Below are 22,674 nucleotides of genomic sequence, written 5' to 3' on the forward strand. Positions count from 1 at the left end.
CCAAGTTGTAATCATAGCCCACACACTTTTCATCAATGCATGTAAAGCACACCTCTGGTTTATTAATTTTCTTAGTCATGAAAATTGAGCACAAAACAATGCATTTTTCCATAAATGCCCAGCCCGTATATCTTCCTGTGTTTATTATTCTGAATAGTAAATTTTTAGACAACTCAGATAGATTTAAAATAAACACCATTTTCTTATTTTAAATATATCTAGAAGTAAAATAAGATAAAGTATTGATATAACCCCTATAAGAAATGCTTTCGAGTTTGTTTGCAATTTTAAATATTTTATAAAGTCTAGAAAAATTGATGAAAATTTCTTTACCTACGAAAGAATATGGTCAGTTGAGTGCCATTTGAAAGCTAAGATTAACAAATGTCAATATTTAGACCCTTTTAAAAGTACTGATAATTTAATATACATATTTACTGTGGAAATTTACAGTTTGCCAGTATATGATTACTAAACACTTAAATGCCAATAAACAAGTCAAAAATTAATGTCTTTTTTAGAAGGGTTATAAACATTCAGTCGTACTTTTTAAAAAATTGTGTAAGCACATTATGCTGATATTTAAAATTCTTATTTTGTCTTCTAGGATGTTTTTAAAATGATAAAACTTAGTATTCATTTCATTAGGTTATGGGGCAAACACTTCTATACTTACTCATGTCACAGAATATCTATAATTGTGTTCTTTGCAAGACAATGTAAAGTGTTAATGGTTAAATACTAAATTATATAGTTATTTTTAATTAAAGTTAATCTTTTGCTAGAGCCTAGATCAGAGATCTCAAAGATATAGGTTGAGGCAGGAAAGAATAAAATATAAAACTTCATGATTTTCAAAAAGCTTCCAGGAAGGCGTAAGAGTAATAAAGATCAAACTTAACATTATATCATAAACAACCATAAAACTAGATAAACTATACAAAATACTTTCAAACATTGGAAATCAGCCAGTGCAGGACTATGGTCTCTTGGAGAAGGGAAACAAATAGGGTGAGTTTTCTAATCATTTCAATTCTTTAAGAAATTTTGGGATCTCTTTGCAGAGAAAGAAATCATTCACAGAAGCTGGAACTCTTATTTGGGAAATGGAGATTAGACTTTGGCAAGGCTGAAATGAAAATTGAGGGACAGGATCTAAGAAAGAAGGAGGCTATGTGAAAAAAGAACTGCAGGATCCGCATCAGGAATCCTGAATATTTGCTGAGGAAAGGGGTATATATATGGAATAAAACTCCAAAAGTCAAGGGAAAAAAGAAATGGAAAATGGATGCTGAAAAGTGCTGAGAGCATTTGCAAACAGTGTAGTCATTTGAGCTCTGACCAGCCAGAGTAGAGGCCTCAGCGATTATTCTCCTGGGACGTTTAGTAGAAATTGGAAGGGCAGGACACAGCTTGCTGAATTAGAGTAAAGCCGACTCTAGGCCCAGGGTAGCAAAGCTTAAATCAGGCCTTGAACTGTCAGAATGACCTGAATTTAACTGTATGTCAGAACAAATCTAAAGGAAAACACATTTCAGACGTTCAGCAGGTAACATCATAATGTCCAATACCTAACAAAAAATTATTAGGCATGCCAAGAAGCATACAAATAGTCCCATAACCAACAAAGAAAGCAGTCAATAGACACAAAGCAAGAAGTGGCAGTGATGATGTAACTAGAAGACAGATGTTAAACAAACTGTTATAGCACTCAGATCTCAGATGTGTAGAAAGATAGGACTAGCATCACAATTGCCTGTTTTATTTTTCTTTAAAGTTTCAAGAAAAGTCATTAATATGAAATCTGGCTACCTATCAGGGAATTGAAATTTCAGGACAAGCAACTAACCTGAAATCTAGAAAGAAAAAGAAGTATGCAAATAGAAACAAGACTCAAGCGTTTGCTGACTTAAACATCAACAAATGCCATATAAACCAATAAGGAGATTAAACTAGATATTTTTAATGTTTTGCTGAAGACCACATGTGGGTCTTTCTCCCCTGTAGAGCAAAGGTTTAACTTTCAAGGACAAGGCCTCACAAGTATAAACTGAGAGTACTATTGGGAACCATGGTAGAGAAACAGGGAGGGAAAAGCTCTACCAGTGTCACCTAAGAATGAGGCTTACACACTGCACCACAGAACACCCCCATCTATTCAAACCTAAGATTTAACAGTGGAATACAGCTGGGAGACATGCAAGAGAGTATACCTAGGGAGCAGGACAAAGGGAAGACCAATCCAAATGGGGAGAAACAAAGTTTCAATCAAAGAATGTGACATTTCTAGTTGCACTGAAGGTAACCATAAAAACAGTAAATTTTAATCCAAGCCCAATTCCTGACAAGATTAGCAAAACCACCACACTAAAGACTTTGAAGAAGGAAAGATGTGCTTATCACCAGGCATAAAACATTTACCTTAGTGTATACTGCCCTAAAATAACAACTTTCACCAAAGAATTGAGACATAGAAAGAAGAAAAATACAGTTTGAACAAAGTGATTATCAGAACCAAACTCAGATATGACACAAAGTATCTCATCAGATTTATCAGACTTGACACATTCAAGAAAAGAATCTGTGAACTTGATTTTATATGTCAGCATGACTGGGTTAAAGGATGCCCAGATACCTGGTAAAACATTATTTCTGGGTAGGTCTGTGACATTTTTTCCAGAAGAGATTAGCATTTGAATCAGAAGGCTGAGTAAAGATCAGTCCTCATCATAGTGGGCAGGCATCATCCAGTCCATTGAGGGCCCCAATAGAACAAAAAAGGCAGAGGAAGGGCACATTCCCTTTCTTGTAGTCACATACTCTGCCCCCGTCTTCCTCACCTCCCGTATATAATTAGAAGCAACTGAGCTTTTTTTCAAGAGGGAATCAAACAAACTGTACAACCATACAATAGGATTCAATCCAGTGATTAAAAAAGAACAAGTTGATTTACGCATCAACATGGAAGCATCTTAAATATATACATATATATATATATATATATATATATATATATATATATACACACACACACACACACACACATGTGTATAGTAAGAATCCAGACCAAAAAGCTTTATACTATGTTTCTATTGATATGACATTCTGGATAAGGCAAGACTAAAGCGAAGGAAATCCAATTAGCTATTGCCAAAGATTTTTGGTGATGAGTGGTGCTTTACTACAAAGGAAACAGACAGGAGAACTTTTAGTGTATTGGAACTGTCTGTATAGCATTGAGGTGTAAATACATGTCTATGATGTTTTTTGAGTGAATTAGTTTTTATACTCTTTCCTTATCCTGGATAGTTTTCTAATATTCAAATTATAGTTTATAGAATTGTATTGTTCTCTGTTCCATTTCTGTAGCATCATGCTCAGGAGAAGTTAAGTTATATCTACATTATTCATTACTCTGGTTCTGGGGTTCCACTAATTACATCAAATAACCTGAACTACAGCCCACCTCATGCAGCCAGCAGCACATTTAATTGTGGAGTTTTTCTGTTATCTCAAAATGATCATAGATATCACAAAATGTCTGATGTTGATAGACTGTTCTGTATATGCTGAGGTTCCATGGTGATGTTAATAATTGCAAAGGGCTGTATAGTACATACTATGAGCGAGAATCTAAGTGCTTTATATATGTCATTTAATTCACACAAAAACATCATGAGATAAATACTATTAATTCCCATTTACAAATAGATACGCCAAGGCCAAGAGAGATGGAATGATTCCCCAGGATCACTAAGTTAACAAGTGGTAGAGCTAGTATTATGAACCCAAAACTCATGCTCTTAATCATTACCATACTTCCTTTCAAAGGCTCACCTTGATTTTTCCTCATGTTATTTAATCATCATTTTGTGTATGTATTTCTCCACAGCAGAACATGAGGGAAGGAAGAAGTTTATCACTGACCTTTTTTCACTATTTAGTCTAATCTTATTTTTCAGAACTTTGAAGATTAAGTTAAAATGTATACACCAAGTTGTTTTTATTCCTTCTTTCACTCCAACTTAAACTCATGTTTAGTATTATTTAATGCAAACAGAAATGTAAGAAACAGTATGTGCCTAACAAAACATACTAAAATCATTATTTGTTATTCAACTACACAATACATGAAATAGAATATCATGAAACCATTGATGCATTTTGTGCCCCATGTGGATTCTGTTCCCTGCCAATCACAAAAGTAATCAATATGAGAAATTTGAGCAAATCAAAATATCTTACATATTTTAGATACATATGTGTATAGAAAACTTTACATAGAATTTGTGATCATTTTGGTTACTTAAATGATAGTATATTATATCATATAATAAGTATTGTTTTGATATTTGATTATTTTAATGTCCCAAATTATGAGATTTAAACCATAATAATGTTTTATGTATGGTAAAGCACATATCTCAATGCTTTAAAATAGTTTATATTTTAAATTTATCAGTTTCTTCCTCCCCTTGTTAAAGAACACTGCTTGCTCTTTGTTGGCAAAAATTTGTCTGCGGTATGAGAAGGTAATGCCAAATTGTTTTCTAGATTGGTTATACCAGTGCTTCTACCAGCAATGATAAGAATGAGCTTGCTTCACTTTCTTGGCAACACTTTATATCTTCAGAATTCTTAGTTAGTACCAATTGCATGGTGTTCAATTTGTATTTTCTTGCAATTAAGCAGATTTTCATATGCATTTCTTTTTTTTCTGTAAAGTTCAAGACTGTTGCCCACTTTCCTTTTAGATTGTCTTGATTTGTAGGACTTTGTTAGATATTTTGGATACAATTGCCTTTAAGGTTATACTGGCTACGAATATTTCGTCCCACTCTTTCACTTGAAGATATATCACTTGAGGGTATACTCCGGCCCAACAAAACAGGAATTTAAGAAATGGAGTCAAAGAACAAACTAATAGTTACCAGAGCTTGAGAGAAGGGCAGAATAGGTGAAGAGGATTAAGAGGTACAAGCTATTAGTTATAAAATAAGTTACGAGGAAGTAAGGTACAGCACAGGGAATATAGTCAATATTTTATAATAGCTTTGTATCGTGTGTAATCTATAAAAATATTGAATCACTCTGCTGTACACCTGAAACTGATATATTGTAAGGCAGCTATAGTTTAAGAGAAAAAAATGGAGTTAAAGTTACCATTAAGCCCTAGTAATTTTGCTGATATTGCTTTCCAATTTATGGCAATAATTAGGAGACATTGGAATAAAATGAAATATAATTAAACATTATTAGTAATCAAACAATTTTGAATTATATAAGTATAATAGGATAAAGATACTAACTCTGGAAATTGGTTGAAATTTATCTTTTAATACATTTATTTAAAACTCAAGGGCAACCAGTAATGAAGATACATGGAATATAGTTTCTAAATCTGTCAGAAAACTTTTAAAAAGTAGAATAAAAATGTATTAATTCTAATCAAGCTTTTGGGATGGGGGAGAGCATGTAGAGGGGAAGAAATACACAATTTAAAAAGTTAGAAAATTATAAGATCTAGCATAAATCTGATAATGAAAAACTAAATATGAAAGAAGCAATATTCAAAGAAAGGACAAATTATTTTTTAAAATTTGTCAAAGACATGAATTCTTAAGGTGAGAAAGCACAACAAAAAGAATAAAAAAGCAATGTAAATTCACACATACATTATAGTGAATATGTACAGCACAGATTTCTCTGGACCAAGAATATAATGCAATACATAATTAGAATGCTGAGAGAAGTCACTATTAACCTAGATTCTGTGCACTGTTAAACTCAGTCAAGAATAAGGGTAGGGCTTCCCTGGTGGTGCAGTGCTTGGGAATCCACCTGCCAATGCAGGGGACGCGGGTTCAAGCCCTGGTCCGGGAGGATCCCACATGCCACGGAGCAACAAAGCCCATGCACCACAGCTACTGAGCCTACACTCTAGAGCCTGTGAGCCACAACTACTGAGCCTGTGTGCCACAGCTACTGAAGCCCGCATGCCTAGAGCCCATGCTCTGCAACAGAAGAAGCCACCACAGTGAAGCCTGTGTACTGGAACGAAGAGTGGCCCCTGCTCACCGCAACTAGAGAAAGCCTGTGCACAGCAATGAGGACCCAACACAGCCAAAAATAAATAAAAATAAAATTAATTAATAAAAAAAGAATAAGGGTGAATTAACATTATTTTCAGACAACGATTAAAGAACTTTACCACTGAAAAACTTTTACCAAAATAACTAGAGAACGGAGAGAGATACAGTAGTTAAATAAAGAGAACAGTGGGGTAAATACATAGAGGTAAATATATAGATCTTAAAAGCCATTGGCTATACTAAAAACATTAATTTTGAAGTTAAACTAAAACATTGGGCAGGGCTTCTCTGGTGGCGCAGTGGTTGAGAGTCTGCCTGCGGATGCAGGGGACACGAGTTCGTGTCCCGGTCCGGGAAGATCCCACATGCCGTGGAGCGGCTAGGCTAGGCCCATGAGCCATGGCCGCTGAGCCTGCGCGTCCGGAGCCTGTGCTCCGCAACGGGAGAGGCCACAATAGTGAGAGGCCCGCGTAACGTAAAAAAAAAAAAAAAACATTGGGCAAAAGTGACATGGAAGACAAGAGAAGCCTGGTTGGATTGAAACAGTTGTCATTTTTAATAATTGTGTAGGTTTCTCAATCTAAATTATTATTAAAATTTTGTCATCACCAATAGAATAGGAGTAAAATAAATAATGATCAGTAGAAGGAAAACATGGCTATACCCATACAATAAAATGCCTTGCATCTGGCAAAAACAATAATCTATATTTTTTACAAATAAAATAATCTAAGGTATACTGATAAATGAATAAAACAAGGCATGGAATAATAAAACATTGTATAATTATAATTTATATGAAAAGATGCCCAAGCTATACATGTTTAAGATATAGATATAAATATGGATATATACTGTGACTTTAAAATATGGACAAATATTTCAAATAGGTTTGGGGTGTCATTTTTTTCTACTTTGTTTTATGTGTTTACTTTCTAGCAATCATCTATAAACATGAGATTCATGTAAGTAATAATTAAAAGGAACACAAAATAGCATTAGCAAAACAGATGAACTAAACTATAAAATAGCTTTGGAGATTATATTCTTCAGTCTTTGTCCAGGTATAGAACCTATTCTTAAGAAGAATTAATAATTTTTCTGTAGTTGCATAGGTGATTAATAGCAGAATAAACAAGAACTAGATGTAGGGCTCCTTAAATCCAGATTAGCAATATTTTTCCTTGAGAAAATAAATTTTTCTACAAAGAGTCATACATACACACATACAAATACCCTCCCCTCCACCACCAAAAATAGATTAGACTAAAAGATTTAGGTTATGTTGGTAAAAATATAAGTATTTACTACAGATATACATGTATATCTATAAACAGGATATACAGAGTATATTGTGTATATATCAAGATAGAGAATTTTAAAAGAATATATGAAAAAAACATTTTTGTTGTTAATTGCTAGTTAACTAGGCTTCTACAATTAAAAGTCTTGTAAGAAAGAATCATTCAGTGACTGGGAGAGTTTGATGCTTTTATGTGGAATCTAAAAAAAAAAATGATACAAATGAACTTATTTACAGAACAGAAAAGCAGACTCACAGTCTTAGAGAATGAATTTATGGTTACCGGGGGGAAGGGTGAGGGTGAGGGATAGATTGGGAGTTTGGGATTTACATGTACACACTGCTATACTTAAAATAGATAAATAACTATCAAGGACCTACTGTAGGATGGGGGTGGTGGGAGGAGGTCCAAGAGGGAGGGGATATATGTATACATATAGCTGATTCACTTTTTTGTACAGCAGAAACTAACACAACATTGTAAAGCAACTATACTCCAATAAAAAAATAAATATTAAAAAATAAAATAAGTAACCAACGAAGACCTACTAAAAAAAAATAAATTTTAAAAAAGGAAAAAAAAGCCTTGTAATACATACACCATCATTACCTTTGTAAGTAGAATAGCTATTCCATTAAAACAGACTCTAAAGACACAACTATGTTGAAATGTCAGCATTCAGCAAACAAATAAAATTCTAAAGTTCTTAACCTATATATTAATTCTTTCAATATTGATCATTGCTTCATTTTTTTTTAAATAATGTGAATATCACACTGTAGAAATAATTCTTTAGTAATAATATACAATGGTACAATTGTATAATTATATCTCTAATAACACATTTTTAATAATATATGTGAAATCTACATACTGTATAGGAATGTGGTAAATAGAGCAATATGGAGTGTTTGTGCTCTGGCTTTGTCTCTACTTATTAGAGAAAATGTGCAGATGAATCAGATAAAAGGTTCATAGAGAAAGGGGACAATGGAGTTTTATTTTTTTCATGTAGAATCACTCAGTGACTGGGAGAGTTTGATGGTACGGTATTTTGAAGATTAAGAAGGAGTTGTTTTAATGAAAAGGCCTAAGAACTGAATTTGAATCCAAGCTCTGCCATTTATTAACTGTAATTTGGGGGAAGATATATTCTTCTGTCTCTCAATTTCCTTCTCCAAAGAAAGTATATTAATACCCACATCTAGAATTGCTGAGCAAACACCATGAGAGCAGTCTCATTTTGTTCAACTTTGTGTAAATGATTTTACCTGCAGAAATTTACAGGTATTCTTTTGCTAACATTTTACATTATATAATTTGAAAGTTTACTACCTTGTTCCAGTTGAACAAAAGTTTCTAATTTTGCAAAATGTTTAGAGATTTGGGATGTATATAAATTTGGGATGTATATAAATATGATTTAATGTCACAATTATTACCAGTATTATATCAATTTTCTGCTAACATTTCTGAAACATAAATGTCAAATACATGATTCATCTTGATGAAGATTTAGCTTTTAGTAAGCAATGTTATAAAGGCTAAATATCAATCTTAATAGGAGAGCCGAGGCACTAATTCTTAGCAATTTTTAAACTCACTGAAACAGCCTATGTACAAGTACTAAAGACATTAAGAAAAAAAAATCTTTAGTAGACTCCAAGTAGAACAAAAAAAACAATTGGGGCCTAATTAAAGCAAGAAACCTAGTTCATTTTGTTCAAGGACTTCCCTTCACCACCATCTTATGACATTTAGAATAATGTTTTTATATTCTCTCACATTATACCTTATTTCTGTGTCTCTAAACATTAAGGAAAGAGAACGTGTTTACCCCCAAAGTTAGATTTCTGCTTCTAGAATTTAAAAAGATAATTTCATTTCTATTCATTGAATATTTAGTAACTACTAGTAAAAGATTTTGTGCGATTATAAACCCCAATTAAACAACAAGCTCCATGAGGAGCTTGTTACTTCATAAAACAATAGTTATTTCATAATAGATGATCAAAAATACTGAAGGCATGAATAAACTAATTTATTTCATAAAGAATTGTGAGCAATAACTGGCTATCAAAATCTCAGTGTGCTGAAGTTATAGATCTAATTTAATCATGTTACAGTCACTAAGTTCTTTAATAACATAAAAGTTGTTCTTCTGACCCAGTGGACTACCATGTAAGAAGGCCAGAGGGGTGATTGTACAAAACATGTAGGAGCAAGTAGACACCATAAAGACATATAACTCAAGACTTTATAAACATGAGTAAAAGCCATTCTAATGTAAAAAGCATCTGAAGTCCAGCATCTTGATGAATGCTTGGAAAAATGGTTGAGCCAAGGACTCATATGTTTCAGCCCTGTGTAACCACACAAAAAGACAGAAGTGAAATTATTTTTATACTGTGTTAAAGACAGAAGTAGTTGCTACAGTGCAGGATTGCTTGGGAAAATAGTCATACACTCAAGAAAGAGAAGATAAGAAGTAGGATTAATAAACTAGGAAAACTTTTAATAATTCCTGGGAAAGATGAACTAGATGAATTGAATAAAACAAAAATTAGAGTTTAATGTTTTTGTGCTGCAATCTGGCAATATATTTTACCTGTGAATTATGCATTCCAGTTGATCTTGACAAGCCATCTAAAATTATATATGAACATAATAGGTTTATGTCAAAAGATATAAAAGAATGGCAATGTTACTAAGAGCAGAAACAACCCAAATAATAGCTAAATAAACTTGGCATTTGACAGTTTTCTGTCAATTTCAGTTATGTTCATCTGGTTGACAGTGTTCAAGTGTTCTATATATTTCAGATATTTTGCATTTTTCTATAAATTACTGCAAGTAGAATGATAAAGTATCCAAATGTAATTGTGGATTTCTCTTTCTCCTTAAGTTATGTCAGTTTAGGCTTATATATTAGAAATCTTTGTTCATTGCATAGAATTTAGGGTTGTTATATCTTTTATGTACTTAATCTGTACAAACTTCATGAAATTTATATTTATATTTCTGGTAAAAATTCCCTGGGCTAAAGTTACTGCATGTGATAGTAAAATATCATCTCAACCTCTCTTATGCTTAGTGTTTTATGTGCTGTATGTATTTCTATCCTTTTACTTTTGACCTCTTTGTCTTTACATTTAAAACAAGTTTCTTTTAAAGGGCATATATAAGCATACCTAGTTTTATTGTTTATTTATTTATTTATTTTTTAATGGTAAAACATTAAAAGTTTTATTTTCATCTCTAGAATAAGAATTAGATAGTAATGCCTACCATCTCCACTATTAATATTATTCTAGAAATAGCACATGAAATTTGACATGAGAAGTGATATTTTAAGGGGTAAATATTGCTAAGGATGAGACAAACATTATTATTAATTGCTGCTTATATTATTGTATTTCTATCAAATCCAATATAATCAACTGAAAAATTTTGGAAATAATTAACATATAAAATGTCACTAGGAATAAAATAATCAGTTTTGGCTTTTCATCTGTTCTCTCTTTTTTTTAAATTTTATTTTATTTATTTTTTTATACAGCAGGTTCTTATTAGTCATCAATTTTATACACATCCGTGTATACATGTCAATCCCAATCACCCAATTCATCACACAACCACCTCCAACCAACTGCGTCTTTCCCGCCTTGGTGTCCATACATTTGTTCTCTACATCTATGTCTCAATTTCTGCCCTGCAAACCGGTTCATCTGCACCATTTTTGTAGGTTCCACATATTTGCGTTAATATACGATATTTGTTTTTCTCTTTCTGACTTACTTCACTCTGTATGACAGTCTCTAGATCCATCCATGTCTCAACAAATGACCCAATTTCGTTCCTTTTTATGGATGAGTACTATTCCATTTTATATATATACACAACAACTTCTTTATCCATTCATCTGTCGATGGACATTTAGGTTGCTTCCGTGACCTGGCTATTATAAATAGTGCTGCAGTGAACATTGGGGTGCATGTGTCTTTTTGAATTGTGGTTTTCTCTGGGTATATGCCCAGTAGTGGGATAGCTGGATCATATGGTAATTCTATTTTGAGTTTTTTAAGGAACCTCCATACTGTTCTCCATAGTGGCTGTATCAATTTACATTCCCACCAACCGTGCAAGAGTGTTCCCTTTTCTCCACACCCTCTCGAGCATTTGTTGTTTGTAGATTTTCTGATGATGCCCATTCTAATTGGTGTGAGGTGATACCTCATTGTAGTTTTGATTTGCATTTCTCTAATAATTAGTGATGTTGACCAGCTTTGCATGTGCTTCTTGGACATCTGTATGTCTTCTTTGGGGAAATGTCTATTTAGGTCTTCTGCCCATTTTTGGATTGGGTTGTTTGTTTTTTTAATATCGAGCTGCATGAGCTGTTTATATATTTTGGAGATTAATCCTTTGTCTGTTGATTCATTTGCAGATATTTTCTCCCATTCTGAGTGTTGTCTTTTCGTCTTTTTTATGGTTCCCTTTGCTGTGCAAACGCGTTGAAGTTTCATTAGGTCCCATTTGTTTATTTTTGTTTTTATTTCCATTACTCTAGGAGGTGGATCAAAAAGATGTTGCTGTGAAATATGTCAAAGAGTGTACTTCCTATATTTTCCTCTTAGAGTTTTATAGTGTCTGGGCTTAAATTTAGGTCTCGAATCCATTTTGAGTTTATTTTTGTGTATGGTGTTAGGGAGTGTTCTAATTTCATTCTTTTACATGTAGCTGTCCAGTTTTCCCAGCACCACTTGTTGAAGAGACTGTCTTTTCTCCATTGTATATCCTTGCCTCCTTTGTCATAGATTAGTTCACCATAAGTGCGTGGGTTTACCTCTGGGCTTTCTATCTTGTTCCATTGATCTATGTTTCTGTTTTTCTGCCAATACCATACTGTCTTGATTACTGCAGCTTTGTAGGACTGTAAGTCAGGGAGTCTGTTTCCTCCAGCTCCGTTTTTTTCCCTCAAGACTGCTTTGACTATTCGGGATCTTTTGTGGCTCCATACAAATTTTAAGATTTTTTGTTCTAGTTCCATAAAAAATGCCATTGGTAATTTGATAGGGATTGCATTGAACCTGTACATTGCTTTGGGTAGTATAGTCATTTTCCCAATATTGATTCTTCCAATCCAAGAACATGGTGTATCTCTCCATCTGTTTGTATCATCTTTAATTTCTTTCATCGGTGTCTTATAGTTTTCTGCATACAGGTCTTTTGACTCCCTAGGAAGGTTTATTCCTAGGTATTTTATTCTTTTTGTTGCAGTGGTAAATGGGAGTGTTTCCTTAATTTCTCTTTCAGAGTTTTCACCATTAGTGTATCAGAATGCAAGAGATTTGTGTGCATTAATTTTGTATCCTGCAACTTTACCAAATTCATTGATTAGCTCTAGTAGTTTTCTGGTGGCATTTTTAGGATTCCCTATGTATAGTATCGTGTCATCTGCAAACAGTGAGAGTTTTACTTCTTCTTTTCCAATTTGTATTCCTTTTATTTCTTTTTCTTCTATGATTGCCATGGCTAGGACTTCCAAAACTATGTTGAATAATAGCGTGGAGAGTGGACATCCTTGTCTTGTTCCTGATCTTAGAGGAAATGCTTTCAGTTTTTCAACATTGAGAATGATGTTTGCTGTGGCTTTGTCATATATGGCCTTTATTATATTGAGGTAGGTTCCCTCTATGCCGCCTTTGTGGAGAATTTTTATCATAAATGGGTGCTGAATTTTGTCAAAGGCTTTTTCTGCATCTATTGAGATGATCATATCATTTTTATTCTTCAATTTGTTAATATGGAGTATCACATTGATTGAATTGCATATATTGAAGAATCCTTGCATCCCTGAGGTAAATCCCACTTGGCCATGGTGTATGATCCTTTTAATGTGTTGTTGGATTCTGTTTGCTAGTATTTTGTTGAGGATTTTTGTATCTATATTCATCAGTGATATTGGTCTGTAATTTTCTTTTTTTGTAGTATCTTTGTCTGGTTTTGTTATCAGGGTGATGGTGGGCTCATAGAATGAGTTTTGGAGTGTTCCTTCCTCCTCAAGTTTTTGGAAGAGTTTGAGGAGGATGGGTGTTAGCTCTTCTCTAAATATTTGCTAGAATTCACCTGTGAAGCCGTCTGGTCCTGGACTTTTGTTTGTTGAAGATTTTTAATGACAGTTTCAATTTCATTACTTGTGATTGGTCTGTTCATATTTTCTGTTTCTTCCTGGTTCAGTGTTGGAAGGTTATACCTTTCTACGAATTTGTCCATTTCTTCCAGGTTGTCCATTTTATTGACATAAACTTGCTTGTAGTAGTCTCTTAGTTTGCTTTGTACTTCTGGAGTGTCTGTTGTAACTTCTCCTTTTCATTTCTAATTTTATTGATTTGAGTCCTCTCCCTCTTTTTCTTGATGAGTCTTGCTAATGGTTTATCTATTTTGTTTATCTTCTCAGAGAACCAGCTTTTAGTTTTATTGATCCTTGCTATTTTCTTTGTTTCTATTTCATTTATTTCTGCTCTGATCTTTATGATTTCTTTCCTTCTTTGGGTTTTGTTTGTTCTTCTTTCTCTGGTTCCTTTAGGTGTCAGGTTAGATTGTTTATTTCAGATTTTTCTTGTTTTTTGAGGTAGGCTTGCATAGCTATAAACTTCCCTCTTAGAACTGCTTTTGCTGCATCCCATAGGTTTTGGATTGTCGTGTTGTCATTTGTCTGTAGGTATTTTTTGATTTCCTCTTTGATTTCTTCAATGATCTCTTGGTTATTTAGTAATGTAGTGTTTAGCCTTCATGTGTTTGTGTTTTTCATGTTTTTTCCCCTGTAATTCATTTCTATTCTCATAGCATTGTGGTCAGAAAAGATGCTTGATTTGATTTCAATTTTCTTAAATTTACTGAGGCTTGATGTGTGACCCAAGATGTGATCTATCCTGGAGAATGTTCCATGCTCACTTGAGAAGGAAGTGTAATCTGCTGTTTTTGGATGGACTGTCCTATAAATATCAATTAAATCTATCTTGTCTATTGTGTCATTTAAAGCTTCTGTTTTCTTATTCATTTTCATTTTGGATGATCTGTCCATTGGTGTAAGTGAGGTGTTAAATTCCCCCACTATTATTGTGTTACTGTCAGTTTCCTATTTTACAGCTGTTAGCAGTTGCCTTATGTATTGAGTTGCCCCTATGTTGGTTGCATATATATTTATAATTGTTATATCTTCTTCTTGGATTGATCCCTTGATCATTATGTAGTGTCCTTCCTTGTCTCTTGTAACATTATTTTGAAAGCTATTTTATCTGATATGAATATTGCTACTGCAGCTTTCTTTTGATTTCCATTTGTATGGAATATCTTTTTCAATCCCCTCACTTTCAGTCTGTATGTGTCCCTAGGTCTGAGGTGGGTCTCTTGTAGACAGCATATATGGGTCTTGTTTTTTTATCCATTCAGCAAGCCTGTGTCTTTTGGTTGGAGCATTTAATCCATTCACGTTTAAGGTAATTTTCAATATGTATGTTCCTATGACCATTTTCTTAATTGTTTTGGGTTTGTTTTTGTAGGTCCTTTTCTTCTCTTTGTGTTTCACACTTAGAGAAGTTCCTTTAGCATTTGTTGTAGCCCTGGTTGGTGGTACTGAATTCTGTTAACTTTTGCTTGTCTGTAAAGCTTTTGACTTCTCCATCGAATCTGAATGAGATTCTTGCCGGGCAGAGTAATCTTTGTTGTAGGATCTTCCCTTTCATCACTTTAAGTATATCATGCCACTCCCTTCTGGTTTGTACAGTTTCTGCTGAGAAATCAGCTGTTAACCTTATGGGAGTTCCCTTGTATGTTATTGGTCGTTTTTCCCTTTCTGCTTTCAATAATTTTTGTTTGTCTTTAAGTTTTACCAATTTGATTACTGTGTGTCTCGACATGTTTCTCCTTGGTTTTATCCTGTATGGGACTCGCTGTGCTTCCTGGACTTGGATGGCTATTTCCTTTCCCATCTTAGGGAAGTTTTCGACTATAATCTCTGCAAATATATTCTCTGGTCCTCTCTCTCTTCTCCTTCTGCAACCCCTATAATGTGAATGTTATTGTGTTTAATGTTGTCCCAGAAGTCTCTTAGGCTGTCTTCATTTCTTTTCATTCTTTTTTCTTTATTTTGTTCCACAGCAGTGAATTCCACCATTCTGTCTTCCAGGTCACTTAGCCGTTCTTCTGCCTCAGTTATTCTGCTACTGATTCCTTCTAGTGTAGTTTTCATTTCAGTTATTGTATTGTTCATCTCTGTTTGTTCTTTAATTCTTCCAAGTCTTTGTTAAATATTTCTTGCATCTTCTCTATCTTTGCCTCCATTCTTTTTCTGAGGTCCTGGATCTTCTTCACTCTCATTATTCTGAATTCTTTTTCTGGAAGGTTGCCTATTTCCACTTCATTTACTTGTTTTTCTGGGGTTTTATCTTGTTCCTTCATTTTGTACATAGCCCTCTGCCTTTTCTTCTTGTTTATCTTTCTGTGAACGTGGTTTTTGTTCCACAGGCTGCAGGATTTTAGTTCTTCTTGCTTCTGCTGTCTGCCCTCTGGTGGATGAGGCTATCTAAGAGGCTTGTGCAGGTTTCCTGATGGGAGGGACTGGTGGTGGGTAGAGCTGACTGTTGTTGTGGTGGGCAGAGGGCAGTAAAACTTTAATCCAGTTGACTGATAATGGGTGGGTCTGGGTTCCCTCCCTGTTGGTTGTTTGATCCGAGGCAACCCAACACTGGAGCCTACCTGGGCTCCTTGTTGGGGCTAATGGCAGATTCTGAGAGGGCTGACGCCAAGGAGTACTTCCCAGAACTTCTGCTGCCAGTGTCCTTGTCCCCACAGTGAGCTACAGCCACCCCCAGCCTCTGCAGGAGACCCCCCAACACTAGCTGGTAGGTCTGTTTCAGTCTCCCCTGGGGTCACTGCTCCTTCCCCTGGGTCCCACTGGGCACACTACTTTGTGTGTGCCCTCCAAGGCTGGAGTCTCTGTTTCCCCCAGTCCTGTCGAAGCCCTGCAATCAAATCCCACTAGCCTTCAAAGTCTGATTCTCTAGGAATTCCTCTTCCCGTTGCCGGACCCCCAGGTTGGGAAGCCTGACATGGGGCTCAGTACCTTCACTCCAGTGGGTGGACTTCTGTGGTATAAGTGTTCTCCATTCTGTGAGTCACCCACCCAGCTGTTATGGGATTAGATTTTGCTGTGATTGTGCCCCTCCTACCGTCTCATTGTGACTTCTCCTTTGTCTTTGGATATGGGGTATCTTTTATGGTGAGTTCCAGTGTCTTTCTGTCAAGGATTGTCCAGCTACTTGTGATTCTGATGTTCTCACAAAAGGGAGTGAGAGCATGTCCTTCTACTCTGCCATTTTGGTCCATTTATTTTCTTCAAGCAAACCTAGTTTTATTATGTTTCACTTTATTGCACTTGGCAGATGTGTTTTTTACATATTGTGGCAGCCCTGCATCAAGAAAGTCTATTGGTGCCATTTTTCCAATAACATTTGCTTCTGTCTCTCTGTTTTGGTAGTTCTCTCAATATTTCAAACTTTTCTATTACTATTATATTTATTATGGTGATCTGTGATTAGTGATTTTTGATGTTACTATTGCAAAAATATGACTTGCTGAAGGCTCAGATGAACTTTTTTTAACAAGAAAGCATTTTAAATTAAGGTATGTATATTTTTTAATCATAATACTACTGCATACTTAGTAGAATATAGTGTAAACATAACTTTTATATGTGCTGGGAAACCAAGAGATTTGTGCAACTTTCTTTGTTGCAATATTCACTTTGTTTTGATGGTCTGGAACCAAACCTGCAAAATGTCTGAGGTATGCCTTTATGTTGTTTTTTAATCCATTTTGACAATCTCTGGCTTCAGTTATGCTTTTTCTACTACATAGATTTATTATAGTTATTGGTGTGGTTGGATTTCAATCTACCATCTTTCTGTTTGTTTTATATTTTTTTCCCATTTTCTCTTTGTTCCTCTTTTTTCTTGTTTCCCTGTTATTTGGGGATTAACTGGACTTTTATTTCCCTTTTTTTTTTTTTTTTGCGGTACACAGGCCTCTCACTGTTGTGGTCCCTCCCGTTGCGGAGCACAGGCTCTGGAGGTGCAGGCTCAGCGGCCATGGCTCACAGGCCCAGCCGCTCCGCGGCATGTGCGATCCTCCCGGACCGGGGCACGAACCCGTGTCCCCTGCATCGGCAGGCGGACTCTCTACCAATGTGCCACCAGGGAAGCCCGATTTCCCATTTTTTATCTGTGTACTTTTCTTAATTATACTACTTTTATTTTTTAGTGTTTTCTAGGCTATATACATCTTTTGCTTATCACAGTGTACCTTCAAATAATATGGCCCTTCATGTGTCATTTTCGAACCTTACAACATAATACTTCAATTTTCTTCCTCCCATCATTTATTCTTTTGTTTCATATAGTTTATCTCTATATTGGAATAAATCGTGATATATTGTTACCATTTTTCCTTAAGATAATTTTTAAAAGAAAAGGGAAGAAGAAAAATTTTATTCATTATAACTCTCACCATGCCTGCCCTTCATTTTGTTGAATTGATTTAAGTTTCTATATAACATCATCTTTTGGCTGTTGAACTCCCTTTATTATTGACTTTACTCCAGGTCTACTACCAGTGATTTATCTCAGCCTTGTCTGAAAATATCTTTATTTTATTTTTGTTTTTTAAAATATGTTTGCTAGATACTGGCTCCTAGGTTAGATTTTTTGTTTTTCCTATCAGTACTTGAATGATGTCACTCCATTGTTTTCTGGCTTTCATGTTTCTGATAAGAAGTCTGTTAGTATTTGTATATTTTTTGTATCCAGTGTTTCTTTTTTCTTTGCATTTTTATTTTAGTTTTAGTGGGGTTTTTTTGTGTGTGTCTATTTTAAAGTACTTATCTAGATAGTTCAGTATCTGGAGAACTTCTGGTGTGGCTCTACTGATAGATTTATCTCTGACAATGAAGAGTTTTTTCTTTTTTGTGGGCTCTCTCTCTATGTCTTTGAATGCAGAACAAAGTGTATAGAAGAATTTAGAGGTAAGAATAAATAGTATTTACATAAAGGGCATACCTTTTTTGTTGTTGTTTAGGCTATTATGATACATTGTTGAGTCAATCTAAGCAATAGTTGAGATGCCTTTGGGGTTTTGTTGTATCTATAGTTATCTTCAATTCACCACAGATTTTAACTCATAGTAGTGGTTAAAATCTGTTGTAATCTTGATCTTATCCATGGTCTTGAATTTTTTCAGAGTTTTTCTCAGGGTTACTTCTCCAATAAATTCAGGTCTTGCATACCTGTACTACAGAGGGATTTTTTTGTTGTTGCTTGTTTGTTTGTTTGGCATTCTCTTAGTGATGGACTGCTGTTGTTTATATTTTGTGTTAGGCTTAAAATGGGTTAGAGATGGGTTCTCTGCTCTACTAGTTTAACTTCCATCTTAGGCAGACCCTCTGTGCCTAAACCTCAGCACTGGGGCTTTCTTAGTGTCCTGACTGCTCTTTCACATAGTAAGGAAACTGCTTTTTTATCAGTGGTTGATCTTGGGTGGGATAATTTCCTTTCTCTCCTCTGTATTAGCAGATCTGTAGTTTGTATCAGTGCAAGTTCCTGGCACAAGCAGGTTTCCTTCCCCTCTCCCATGGACAGACAACTTTTGTTGAACCCTTCCCTCAATGGCAGTTATTTTTGCCTGGGACCAGGGACAGGAGAGGGGGAGCAAATGGGTGTCCTGCCTCTCCATGGGTGACTTAAAGTTCTTGTTTTACATTTGAGAAGGACCTGGGTAGTGGTTTGTTCTTTCCAAAGCAGATCTCTCTCAAGTCTCCTGCCTCATTCTCAATCTCCTATTGAGCACTCACTTGAGGCCTGTGGAAAACCACTTGTAGTTGAGTATGGACTCCCCTTGTGTTTTAAGGATCCCAGGGATTTTAAGCTGTAATGTTAACTAACACTTAGCCTTTATGAAATTTTAAAGATTATAGCTACTTTCTTCTTACACAGTTTTTTAGTCACTGCCTCTTCCTCCTATGTTCTTCCCATTTTCTATCAAAAGAGAAGGTGTGTATATCCATCTCTATCACAGGGAGTCATCACAAATTGGAATTCGGTTCACCTAGTTGCTCAATGTCAACCCTCTGTTGGGCTCAAGAAAAACGTGTGCTTTCACAGATTGTCCAGCTTGTGTTTGTTGTTACAGCAGAAGTGATGTTCTCCTGTGGCTTTCTACAACCTAGGTGGTAATGAAACCTCTCTTCCTACATTTCTAAGTTCACCTTTATCACATACCAAGTTTCCATATATGGATTTGTGTTTGGGATCTCTATTCTGATATAGTGTTCTACTTCTTTATTCTTACCACTAATACCCCAGGCTCATAATTTAGCTCAATTGCTGATAAGGAAATTTTCCATATATGCTTGATTTATTATCCTCTGACATTTATTTGTTCTTCCATATAAATTTTAGATTTTTCCAATTCAGAAACAAAAAAAAACTCTTAGCTGGGATACTTATTGGATTTACATTACATTTATTTATTAATTTGTGAATGATAATAAACTTTCCCATCTACAAAATTTGTATCACTTTCTCACTGTATTGATGCCTCTTAAAAAATGTGTTTTCTACATGAAATTTCCTCATTTGAAAAAAAGTCTTACACAGTTTATCACTGGATACCCCATAGGTTTTGCTTATCTAAGCTCTCAACACATTTGTTTCTATCCTTTGGAACTTCAGAAATTCAGCTGCCTCCTACCACTCTTTCTAGATCATACTGAACTTACTTTCTTATTTTTGACCACAACCATGGATTTTTAGTCTTTTAAAAATTAGTGAAACTGAAGTTTCATATTGTTTACATAAAAGTCACATCTCATGGTCACCTTTCCCAATAAGATGCTATATAAGACTGAGAAATGAGGGAGGAAGACCAGATCTTTCATTGCTTTATGTATTCTTAAAACTCTATCAAAGCGTTTTTCATGTGCATTCCACAGATATAACAAGGTAGGCAAGTAATTAATATATAAAATACCATATTTTTCTGCCCTGGTATATTGTCCTGGACTAGGTTAATCTTGATTCATTATACGTTTGAAGTAAAAACATACCTGAGATATTTGTTTGACTTTTATGTTTATTTTCCTCTAGAAAATAAACAGATGTTCATGTCTGGCTTACTTTCTTTATTCCATTCTTCATAATTTGACAATCACAAAAATAAATTTAGGAAATATCCTGTAAAGGCAATATTGGTATCTTCTAACCGATGTGCACAAGGATAAAGTAAACCTTAACATCAAACAAAGAAGGAATTCCCTAAATGCTTTAATAAGTACTTTATCATTATTTTAATTGATCTCTTATCAATTTCACTCTTGAAAAGCTGAGGGGGGTGCCACTTTTCAAAAAAGTAATTAGATGAACTAATATGCCTGAAAGAAATTTATAATCCCCAAACTATAGATAATTGCTATTTTTAGAAGCTGTTATAAGCTTAAAATGAAAACAATAAAACCATGCTTTATTTATTTTTGCCCCACATGTATATGTTGATAGTTCTATATTCATATTCAATCACTTATAATAAGGTGTCTTTAAGAGAAATAGGAAAAACTGCATTTATAGAATCGTACTTAAATGGCCAGCTACGTAAAAGATATGCCAAAAATTTTCAGAAAATAGGATAGAAACAGAACTGAACAAGTATTCAAGCATGTGTTTTTGTTAAAAAATTATTCATAACTTGAATTGTTAAGGTCTTCTACTCTATAGTTTATTTTAATATAAATTATTGATAGGTGGTGGTGAATATTAAGGTACAGGAAAAAGAAGCCAGTGGAAAATATTTTTTTCAGTTCTCTGATTGGAGGTTTTATCACAAACAAAGAATTTTTTGAAAGGCAGTCCTCTATTAGCAACAGATCTACTAATAAGTTGTGTTAATAAAATAAGCAAATGGAATAAAAGTGATGTTTTAACTGTAAAACCAGAAAAATGTCAAGAGTGCTTGAGTATTCTGTCTTTCATGCATGCCTTAGGCAAGGGCACTAACTTCACTAGCATCTATGAATAAGTCAATTCCCTGTAATTTTTTTCTTTAAAATGATCAGTAATGATGTATTCCTTTTTTACCATATAGTTATATTCTGCATTGACCTTTAAGACACCAGAAAAAATCCCATCATAATATTTGTATAGATATTGTATCACAGTTAAGGGATGAAAAACAGCAGGAATCTTTGCCAAACTGGAATAATTCTTAAAATGTGGTGTCATGCTCACAAGCATGTATAAAAAATTGTTAGTTACAACATTCTATAAAATACCATTTTTTAAAAACAATCTGCTCCCTGTAGGTATTCACTTCTAATAAGCTGTCATTTCTTGGCAGCAGTTGTGTCACTTGAAGTACTAGATATTCCAGCATTTTATCTTCAAATAAGAATCATTGGATATGTTCCTGTGAAGATAATAGATAGCCAGTATTGATTTTCTAATAGCTCTCATGACTCACAATATTTTCCTGCAATCTAGCCCACAACACAACATTTTTTACTAAAATTATTCACTCGAAGTATCACCACCCCGTCTTCACATCATTCTAATCAAACATCTCCTATCCTTTCTTGGCTAAATTATGTGTAACATTTGGTCTGATCAGAAAACATCTCTATCTTTCTCCATGGTTCCCAAGAAGTTCTCATTTCCACATTTTCTGTAAATGTAAGCATTCAACATGTTTCTAGCTTCAGAACCGTTTAATTTCAAACTCCTACCCTGGACTACACTATGCTCTTTCATTTTAAGTGACAGTGACTTAAATCTATATTCACATTCCAAAATCTAATGCTTTTCTAGCTAAAAGACTAAATTTATATCTAATTGCCATAATTTCTCATTGATAAACTATAGAAATGCAAATGTATTATATTCCTCAGTATACCTGACCATCCTTCTCATAGTCCCTACATGGTATCACAAGGATTACAGTTACTAAATATAGAACCATTGGAGGCAACATCAATGTCTTTCCCATGCTAGATTTATGTTTGGTTCTAACTTAATAATGCCTCATTTTGAAACCCTAAACTTTTTAGGAATAAATACCAAGCAAGTTATAAACAAAGTTAATATAAATAATAAGTAGTAAATAATAAGTTTAAAAATAACTCACATCTAACGTTTAGCCCACATTTGCTAAATCAAAGAAGAAACTAGGATTGC

This window comes from Phocoena phocoena, chromosome 7 (assembly GCF_963924675.1).
Source record: "Phocoena phocoena chromosome 7, mPhoPho1.1, whole genome shotgun sequence".
NCBI classification, from domain to species: Eukaryota; Metazoa; Chordata; class Mammalia; order Artiodactyla; family Phocoenidae; genus Phocoena; species Phocoena phocoena.